The sequence below is a fragment of the Dipteris shenzhenensis genome, chromosome 3, assembly GCF_047967505.1.
Source record: "Dipteris shenzhenensis isolate YYH24624 ecotype China chromosome 3, Dip_SZ_1.0, whole genome shotgun sequence".
In the NCBI taxonomy this organism is placed as follows: Eukaryota; Viridiplantae; Streptophyta; class Polypodiopsida; order Gleicheniales; family Dipteridaceae; genus Dipteris; species Dipteris shenzhenensis.
The window spans coordinates 697517-707274 of NC_141598.1; the positions used below are offsets into that span (position 1 = coordinate 697517).

Consider the following 9758-nt stretch of genomic DNA (forward strand, 5'->3'; position numbering starts at 1 on the left):
TTTTGATCCTAGTGAGTAGATAGAAGCCTTGTTTCTAGAGCCTAGAAGTCTCTATTGTTCTGATCTCGGTCTACTAGCTTGGACCTTAGAGGGTGTTGTAGAACTCAAGGATGCCATGGCCGTGCAAGAGAGCAGATCTTGCAGCATTGGCAACATCGTCTGGATTGTGACATTGATTGAGGATGATGATGATCAAAGGATCGAGGAGTAGACACAAGGAGATATCCTCTAGTTGTACCCATGGCATGCGATTCCGGTGGACTTGTCAAGGTGGTTGGTATTGAGAGGGTTTTGGAACCTATCACTAGTGGTGTTGATTTATACTATGAAGGTAATCGTTGGATCTTGCCCCTTTCTTCATGTTATCCAATCTATGAAGGCATGGTTAAGCATTTCCTCTCTTGACCTCTCGAATTTTATTGAACCCATGTTGCCATATAAGGAACTAATTTCAAGATATAAGGTGCGTTTATCTTTTGTATCAACTTCCATGATTGGAGTAAATTCAAGCATCACACTTTCATCTTTTTCTTTGATTGCACTCCAAAGTTTTTTTTGGCCTTGGTTCATAGACTTCTAAAACTATGCAATCGTGATTTCCACAATGCTTGAAGTTTCTCTCAATGTCTCAACTCTTGGTATTTTGCTATGTGTATAAAATCTGGAGCTTCTTATGCATCTCAACGTATTCCTCCTCTTGAATCCTAGGCAAAGGTCCTTCCCTAGGTGTTTTTTCCCCGCTTTAATCCTTTTGATTTTGGCTCAAGTCTAGTGGTTGGTTTCATTAGTGCAAATTCTATCAATTCTTTCTACATGTCACCTTTTAGGTTCTATTTTTGAATTTGGGTAAATTTTTCTTCTCTCTTCCAATGTTTGCAAGGGCTTTAGCCTAGTTTCAAAGGCTTCAAGCATGAATTTCAGTGGCTCAAAGACCTTGTGTAGAAAATCCCTCCATATTTTTCATTATGCTCTTTTTGTGTAAGAGTTGGTTGTTTTTCCCTCCTCCATAGGCTTGATTTGGTTTTCTTTCTCTATTTGAGCAATAAAATTTGCTTCTAGTTGCTCCTAGCCTATCTAGCTTCCATGAATTTAATGAAGTTTATCTCCCTAGATAAAAGTCTTTGCCGTGCCTTCCTCATTTCTTCTTGTTTGGTTTGAGCTCATGTGACTACCTCTCCAAAGGACCATTAGTCTTAGGTATTGTTAGTGGGTCGCTGTGACGAACATTGTAGCCTAGTGAGAGCTCCAATTTAGCATTGTCAAATCAAGGATGTAGTCAATTCGACTAGGGCACAGAGGCTTTCCCCCATGTATAACATGTAGTAGGGATGCTCAAGCTATGTGGATGTGCTCTTACTATGTCATGAGGGATGGAATCATGCTTATGGTCAACCTATCACCTAGACGGCTAGAAGTATGTGGGGTTTGCATAATTTGTGCTAAATATGGTTCACTATTGTTACTAGGAGCACTACTACAAAAAAAATATTTGGACACTTTTCCCCATAATTTTAGTACTATACATAAATCTCATAAATGTCGGTGTGCACATCGGAATAAAAACAATGGAAAAAGTGTATCCGTCTGAAAATGTGTCTGTATAGGCATCGAAAAGAGTTTCTATATAATGATTGGAAAGAATATGCCAGAAATACATAATTTGGATAAGTATTCCCACATTCTTTCGACGAATTCACCTACGCATTTTTTGACTTATATTCCTACGTATATTCATACACTTTTACCTACACATATTCCTACTTATATTTTGATGCTTTTACTTGCACATATTTCTACACATATTTCGATGCTTTCACCCACAATTTTATCGAGGCATATTCCAAGGTTGTACGGACATAAAACCTTTTTTTTTTTTTAAAGAGGCATAGTGGTGTATGGAATTGCAAATCTGCAGTTCCATACACCGCTATGCCCCACACTAGAATACGCAACAATTGTACTCAATCATCATATCAAACATACACATAGCAATGTTTAAAATTAAGTACAAATAGATAAAAAACATGGTACATTGGAAACAAATTTAAGACCAATCAATCATATTTAAATAAAATAAGTGTTTACATCCCAAATGAGATGTATAAACATGTGCCTAACTAATCATCCTCATCATCAAGTGGAGGATTTGGTGCCGTCTAGGAAACGAGGGCTCCCTAGTTCAGTGGATGTCCTTGTCTCTCCAACTCCTCTATGAGCGCCACTGTGCTATGCTTGTATGCGTATTGCTCCTCCACATCAGTACCACGCCTCCCCACAACTTCATTCTCTTAATCTAAAAGAAAAGACATTTGATAATATTTTAGGAAAAAAATGACTTAAGAGTAGAGTATTAATACAATTACAAAATAAGCGTGGAAAGAATCGCATCCACCGCTACACCAAATGCGAGCTCCCTGCCCTTTTTTTATCGTGGTTGTGTGATGTCACTACGGCACTGAGACATACTTGCTACCATTTTATCCTTTATCCAATGGCAGGGCACTGTTTCACTCCCTTCCATTGGTGGATATTCCATAAGAATCAAATTAATGATTATTTCTTTCTTCCCCTTATCCAAGTTGGGGAAGTGGACCATCACATCTTGGAAGGACGTGTGACATAGATCTCTAATACACGCCTTAATGTCGGAGCCGCCTTCAACTTCAATGACGGCCCCATCCACACACTTGTAGGTCTACAACTTGTGCACGGAGTGACATCGTAGCAGTGACGTGAACTATGAGAGCCCACGCTCATGGGTGTCAAGGTGAGAGAATCAATGGATGGTCTCTCTTGCAAAGGTGTGGAAGCATATGATCCTCCTCTCCATGGGTCTACGTGGTCGACCATGATGATGAGTGGTTGAGCATGCGGAGGTAGGAGAAGCAATGGGTGTGGCTTTTGTTGTGGGAGGTTGCGTTGTCGTAGCGCTTGTACCCCTGAACATACTTGAAGCTATATCGTGTTGCTCACTAGTACATTGTGCTAGAAAGTCCACAAATTGTTGAGGAATCATAAGCCCTGGAGTCATAGAAGGAGTAGGCACTGCTGTAGTGATTGGTGTATGACCTGGTGTTTCTAACATTGCTACAAATTTTCAAAAAATACAGACCATATTTTACTAAAGATTCTCTCTCTCTCTCTCTCTCTCTCTCTCCATATCTTTTTACATACATATCTATGTACATACATACCTACATCGGTACATATCTACATATCTACATACATGACTAGGTATCTACATGCCTACCTACATATCTATATACATACATGCATACCTACATACTCACATACATGCATATATATGTACATACATACCTACATTCATAACTACGTAAGTACATACCTACATATTTACAAATCTACATACCTACATATATGCCTATGTATCTACATGCATACCTACATATCTATATATACATACCTACATGCATACCTACATATCTATATATACATACATGCAAACCTAGTACTCACATATCTTTCTGCATACATACCTACGTACGTATATATCTTTGTACATACATATCTACATACATACATACCTACATGCATACATATCTACATACATACTACATATCTACATGCATACCTGTATACATACATGCATACCTACATACTCACATATTTCTACATACATGCATGCATACATACATATGCACGTATATAGATACATACATGCCTACGTATCTACATGCATACCTACATATCTATATACATACTTGCATACCTACGTACTCACATATATATCTACTTACATACATGCATAGATACATACGTATCGCATATATGTCTACATACATACATGCATACACACATACGTACACATATATATACATACATGCATACTTGCATAAATACATATCATCATACATACATACATAAATACCTAGGTACATACATACATATCTTTGTACATACATACCTACGTACATATCTACATACATACATACATACATATCTTCACACATACATTCATACTTGCATACATACATACCTACATACATACCTACGTACATATATATCTTTCTACATACATATCTATGTACATACCTACATACGCACATATCTACATACATACATACATACCTACACACATGCATACATACCTACATACGTACATATCTTTCTACATACATACCTACGCACATATATATCTTTCTACATACATACCTACATACGTATATATCTTTTTACATACTTATCTACGTACATACATACCTACATATGTACAATTCTACATACATATCTACGTACATACATACATACATACATATCTACATACATACATACATACATAAATACATACCTACATAGCTACATACATACATAGATACATATCTTCATATATATGTACATAAAATATATACCTACATTTATAATCTAAATCCTAAATCCTAAATGTAATCTAAATCCAATATAAAACTTAGACCTAAACCTAAACATTAACGTAAACCTATGAGTATCAAATTTAAACTTAAATCTAAATCTAAATCTAAACCTAAACCTAAAACTAAATCATATAAATCTAAACCTAAATCTAATTGTAAACCCTAAACTATAACCCTAAACATAACCTAAACCTAAATCTAACCATCAATCATAAACTATAAACCTAAACCTAAACCTAAATCTAACCCTAAATGTAACCCTAAACCTAAACCTAAATTTACAAGCATCTATCCTAAACTTAAACCTAAATCTTACCCTAAATCTAACCCTAAATTTAAACCTAAACCTCAACCTAACCTAAGCCTAAACATAACCATAATCCTAAATATAAATTACATACATATCATGTACATACCTATCTACATATATATAATATACATACATAAATGTAATGTACATACCTATCTAGAACACTTATAATCTACATACATATATCATACATCCCTCTCTACATACATATAATTTACATAAATCCTAAACTATAAAGCTAAAGATAAACCTAAATCTAACCCTAAGTGTAACCCTAAACCTATGAGCATCTAACTCTAAACCTAAACCTACGGGCATTTAACATAAACATAAACCTAATCTAAACCTACATCTTTCACGACATCATCAAGGTACATTTTATAACACTTAATATGTATATATATGATGTAAAGTGGTTTAGGGTTGTTACTAAAGGGCAACAATCAACCGTGTGACGAGATAAGAGTGGATTGATCCAAATCGACTCCACAAAACAATGGACATATTAAAAGGATACTTTTGTTTTGCCAGAACACGGTGAGCAAGTGGTTTTGAAAGAAGATCCAAAAGATAAAAGATGGTTATTCATTATTGAAGTTTCCCCTCGCAAAAACCAATTCTTGTAATGTGTAAAAGAAATATTTGGATTAAGGAGATAAGGTTTACTTTGAGTAGTACTATACGTGTGTATCAAGTGGGCAAGGCTATATTTCAAGAGCTTACACTGCGCTCAATTCTTGTCAAAAGGGTGTGCAGGTGATTGGTTTTCATTCCCCTCGTCGAGCTCTTCTTCTTGATGCTAACAATGCGTGCAATGTGTGTGCTTTGGTATACCCTTTCCTCATTGGGTTTATGCTTCTAATCTTAGTAACATGTTTTAGGCTTGATTTATGTTCCATAATAGTTGGGAGAGTGTTTCGCACATGTAGGTTACCATTTCGAGCCATAAAGTGCCTAGGTAAAAACGTACGAGGAACTTCGTGCACATCCTCCCATGGGTATTGGGGTCCTTCCTTGCTTGGGGATGTACCTTGCATTTATATGAACATGATTTTCTAGCTTGGCTGCATGTTAGAAGTCCGTACGGGTGATTAGAGGGCATATGGGTGTCATGTCCATAGGCTAGACATAGTTTGCTTGAGACTTTAGCTTTCTAGTATCCTCATCGACATTTGACACATGTGGTAAAGCCTCCATGCCCTAGTCGGGTTAGTTACGTCCCCGTTACGTCCTCAAGTTTGATATTTTGTTGGCTAGACTATGATGTCTATTGTGGAAAACCGCTAACACTGAGCGTGAGGCAGGTTTGAGAGTAGTGATTGGATTGGTAGTTTGAGGGTGTAGGGGATAGCTCCATATCCTGATAGTCTGTGTTGATTGTTTGAAAGCTTGCCATAGCTCCATAACCTATGTTGATCGTGTGTGCCTCTATGAGGATGTGTTGATGGTTTCCAAGCTTGCCCTCATCTCCTAAGTATGTGCGCTCTCTCATACACATTGGATTCACGCTTCTTCTTGCACGTGTAATACAATATACACAAGATCTTCTTCGTAGTCACCATTTGTTGTAATGGCATGTGTGTTTGCATTGTGGTCATTTAGGTGTTGTAGAGGCGAAAGGTGAGGGTGATGTCGGTTAGAAGCATCTCCTTGATCTGATGCAAGAAAGCCCTTGTCTGGCTCATGGTCTTCACACATCTGTAGTACCAGGTCAATGCTAGAGGTCTCAGTAGGTTGACATGTGCTGCCAATTTGTCCTTGTGGCATTCTTTCCTTGGTGATTGAGGTTGTTTTCCTTCTTGGGTCACATCCGACCTTGATGTGGAGGATGGAGGGGGTCATTTTTTCCTCCTTGAACATTCTATAGAGCTATGTTAGCTGCTTCAAAATTCGACCTTCATGTGGAGGATGGAGGGGGTCATTTTTTCCTCCTTGAACATTCTGTAGAGCTATGTGAGCTGCTTCAAAATCCACCTTGCTCTCATCAGATGCCGGCAGAGGGTCATGATGGTCAAAGAATCCTCCATTGTCTTCTGTACCTCCCTCTCTAGTTTGTCGGAGCAGGGTGTTTGGAGGTTCCACATTTCTTCCTCTTGGATGCAGGCCATCATCTGCATATTCACGATCTGCATCTTCTCTTTTGGTTGTAAGAAACACAAATCCCAGGTTTGTTTGTGTGTATAGCTCAAAGGAAGCCCTAACTACATCTTGGCCGATGTGTCATTTTTGAGGCGTTTGTTAATTATTGGCTATTGGGATTCAATAGACTACAGATTTGAGGGTGATTGTGTTTGGCATGGTTTGTGTATGTGTGTGGGGTTTATGGTATGGAATGGATGGTGCTAATGGTTCCTGTATTGCTGCCCCCAGGGCTACTAACAACATGGCTTCAAAAAGGGGAGGAAAAGAACCTCGTGGAAAGAAGATAGTAGAGAGCAAGCTTGTGGCTGATCTGGCACTCAATGCAACGGAGACCACACCCCCACAGGTTATCCGATGCACTCCCTGGTTGAGACTAGATAAGCAAGGTCTTGAGATAGATGCAACAGAGACAACACCTCCAAATGTTATCCGATGTAGTCCCCGGTTGAGAGAAAAGAAGGATCTATGGATAGACTTAAATGCCACCCCTATTGTAGTGGAGACACCCCACCTACAAACTTCGAAAACCATCAATCCACAGCCTACCCCCAGGCTTGCTAACAACATGGCTTTGAGAAGGGGAGCAAACGAGCCTCGTGGGAAGAAGATAGCTAGGATCAAGCATGGGGTTGAGCCGGCACTCAATGCAATAGAGATCACACCTCCAAAAGTTATCCGATGCAGTCCCCGACTGAGAGATAAGCATGGTCTTGGGATAGACTTAAATGCCATCCCTGTTGGAGTAGAGACAGCCCAACTACACGCCCCAACATCTATCAATCCAAGGCCTAAGAAGAAGTAATTGACTGCATTTGATGGGCAAGAGGAGGACGATAGGAAGCATGGCAAGCAAGTGGATTGTTAAAGGGGTATTTTCTAGAAGTTATGTTTTAGTTGGTGTCTTTTAGTTAATTTTAAACTTTAGTCTCTATTGAGTAGTGTTAAGTAGTTGGGAGTTCTTGGTCTATGGAAACCGAATTTCAGTTGGTGAAATATCAAGATTAATATTGGAAGTTGCACTTCTGGTCTTCTTGTGTCTTTTGCAATTCAAGCAACTGCACTCTGTATGCAACAAGTTCCTGCACGTTTTGGTGCTTGTAATGGTGATGTATGACTGTTTTTTGTTCAGAGTTTGAGGAATAATGGCCTTAAACACTTTGGCAATCTTGCTAAGTGTGGAATTTCCCTAGATATCTATTGGTGCTAAGAAGTATGACGCCTTGCTGGTGAGGAACCTCTATGAGGCACGACTTTTAGAGGAATTCTTCCCACTATTGCCTAGTGACCTTAAATTAAGGATTGCATCCTCGGTGAAGCGGTTTCAATTATGGTGGTTGGCTAGGTTCATATACCAAACCCGGAGAGGTTCTATGAGCTTTGGGGTAGCCAGTGGATCTTATGCCCTGCACGTGTATTGTCAAAAGCAAATGATTTCTTATTTGTACATCTTTGAGCACGTGCGCAATGCATGAGTGATTCCAATGACGGTTCAAATCTTCCTCAATATTCTTATGGAGCAAGGTTTTAGAGAAGGAGATGGGAAAGTCTTCTTTAAGCTCAAGAAGCAAGGGCAGTGAGAGCACTGGAGGGAGACATACCTGAAGTTGAGGCAATGCCCAGGGTGTCTTCAGAACCTCAGGAACAACAAAATGTTTAATTATTCCATAACGAGGGGTTAGAGACTCTAGAGCAGGGAGATATTTCTTCGATCCAGGTTTTCTAGTCCCCATATGTTTGTATATTTCAGTATCATAAAGCCAATCAGGACTTGTTTGTCGGTATGTGTGGGTCTCACCAAAAAGAGCTTTTAGAAGCTTTCTAGGCAAATAAGAAGCAACATGTAGCTATATGTGATAAGTAGTACATAGCTATATGTGTGTCTATGCATGTGCACACATAAGAGGTGTGTGTGTGATACCATAAAGAAAGGACGGCATCGAATTGGAGTTGCCACCCTGACCATTAGGTTTGTCATATATACTTCGAGCTAAGTTTGAAGCTATAGCAAATGGATTTTTATGCTTTCTCACTTACTTTTAGCTAGCCATATTCAACCATATTGGTTGGATCCATGCACGGGGCAATGCTGTATTGTAAAAGGTGCAAGAGACTTGACAATTATATGGGGAGATGACGAGCGTTATTGGCGTTGGCTCCCACAACTTGATTCTTGGTTTGTCTCATAGATAGAAGACACTATAATATTACTTAAACTGACTCCTTCGTCTTATTAATGCTAGGCATTTTTCTTTTATCAGGTTTCCTGAAAGTGCCCACTTGCATCATGTATGCTAGTTTGAAGTACGTGGGGACCTTGACAGCATGTTTATGCCAGGGGGCTATATAGTATCATTTCGGATGATGTTTGTGGACCTTAGATCTGGTTGGGTCAGAGCACCTGTGAATCTCTCTCTCTCAACATCGGATGATCAATGTAAAGAGTCTCAACGTTTGTTCATTGGAGATCAAGCTTCGCTTGTAAGCTCGAGTACTATGGCCCCACCTGAGATCATGTGGAACTTGGATGGAGCTTGATGTTGGTGAGTTTCATGTGGAGAGGGAGATGCGACTAAAGGTGAACTTTAGCATGATGGAGATTGTTGGTGGATGGTGGAAAAAGGGGGTTATTGTGGATGGTGTTAAGATTCAGCCCAGTAGAGCCATTACAAAATTTATGGCATAACCTGGTCAACACAATCCATATGGGCTGAGAAGGTGATGCTGCATGAATGGAATCTCATTTACTCATGTAGGTATCATTATCATAAATCTTATAAAGTCTCACGTGAATGTTGAGGATACCTTTTAGACAAGGGGTGTGAGAACCATGTTCTGTACTATCCTAACATGAATACTGTAAGCTTAACTTGTTCATTACTAAGCTTGATGTTTGTAATGGTAATCTCAATAAGGAA

The 9758-nt window shown here is 39.0% G+C and overlaps 1 pseudogene; it reads left to right on the plus strand.

Moving 5' to 3' along the window:
- Positions 1-240: 240 nt before the first annotated feature.
- Positions 241-9526, plus strand: LOC147903194 (uncharacterized protein PHLOEM PROTEIN 2-LIKE A4-like; annotated as a pseudogene).
- The last annotated feature ends 232 nt before the right edge of the window (positions 9527-9758 follow it).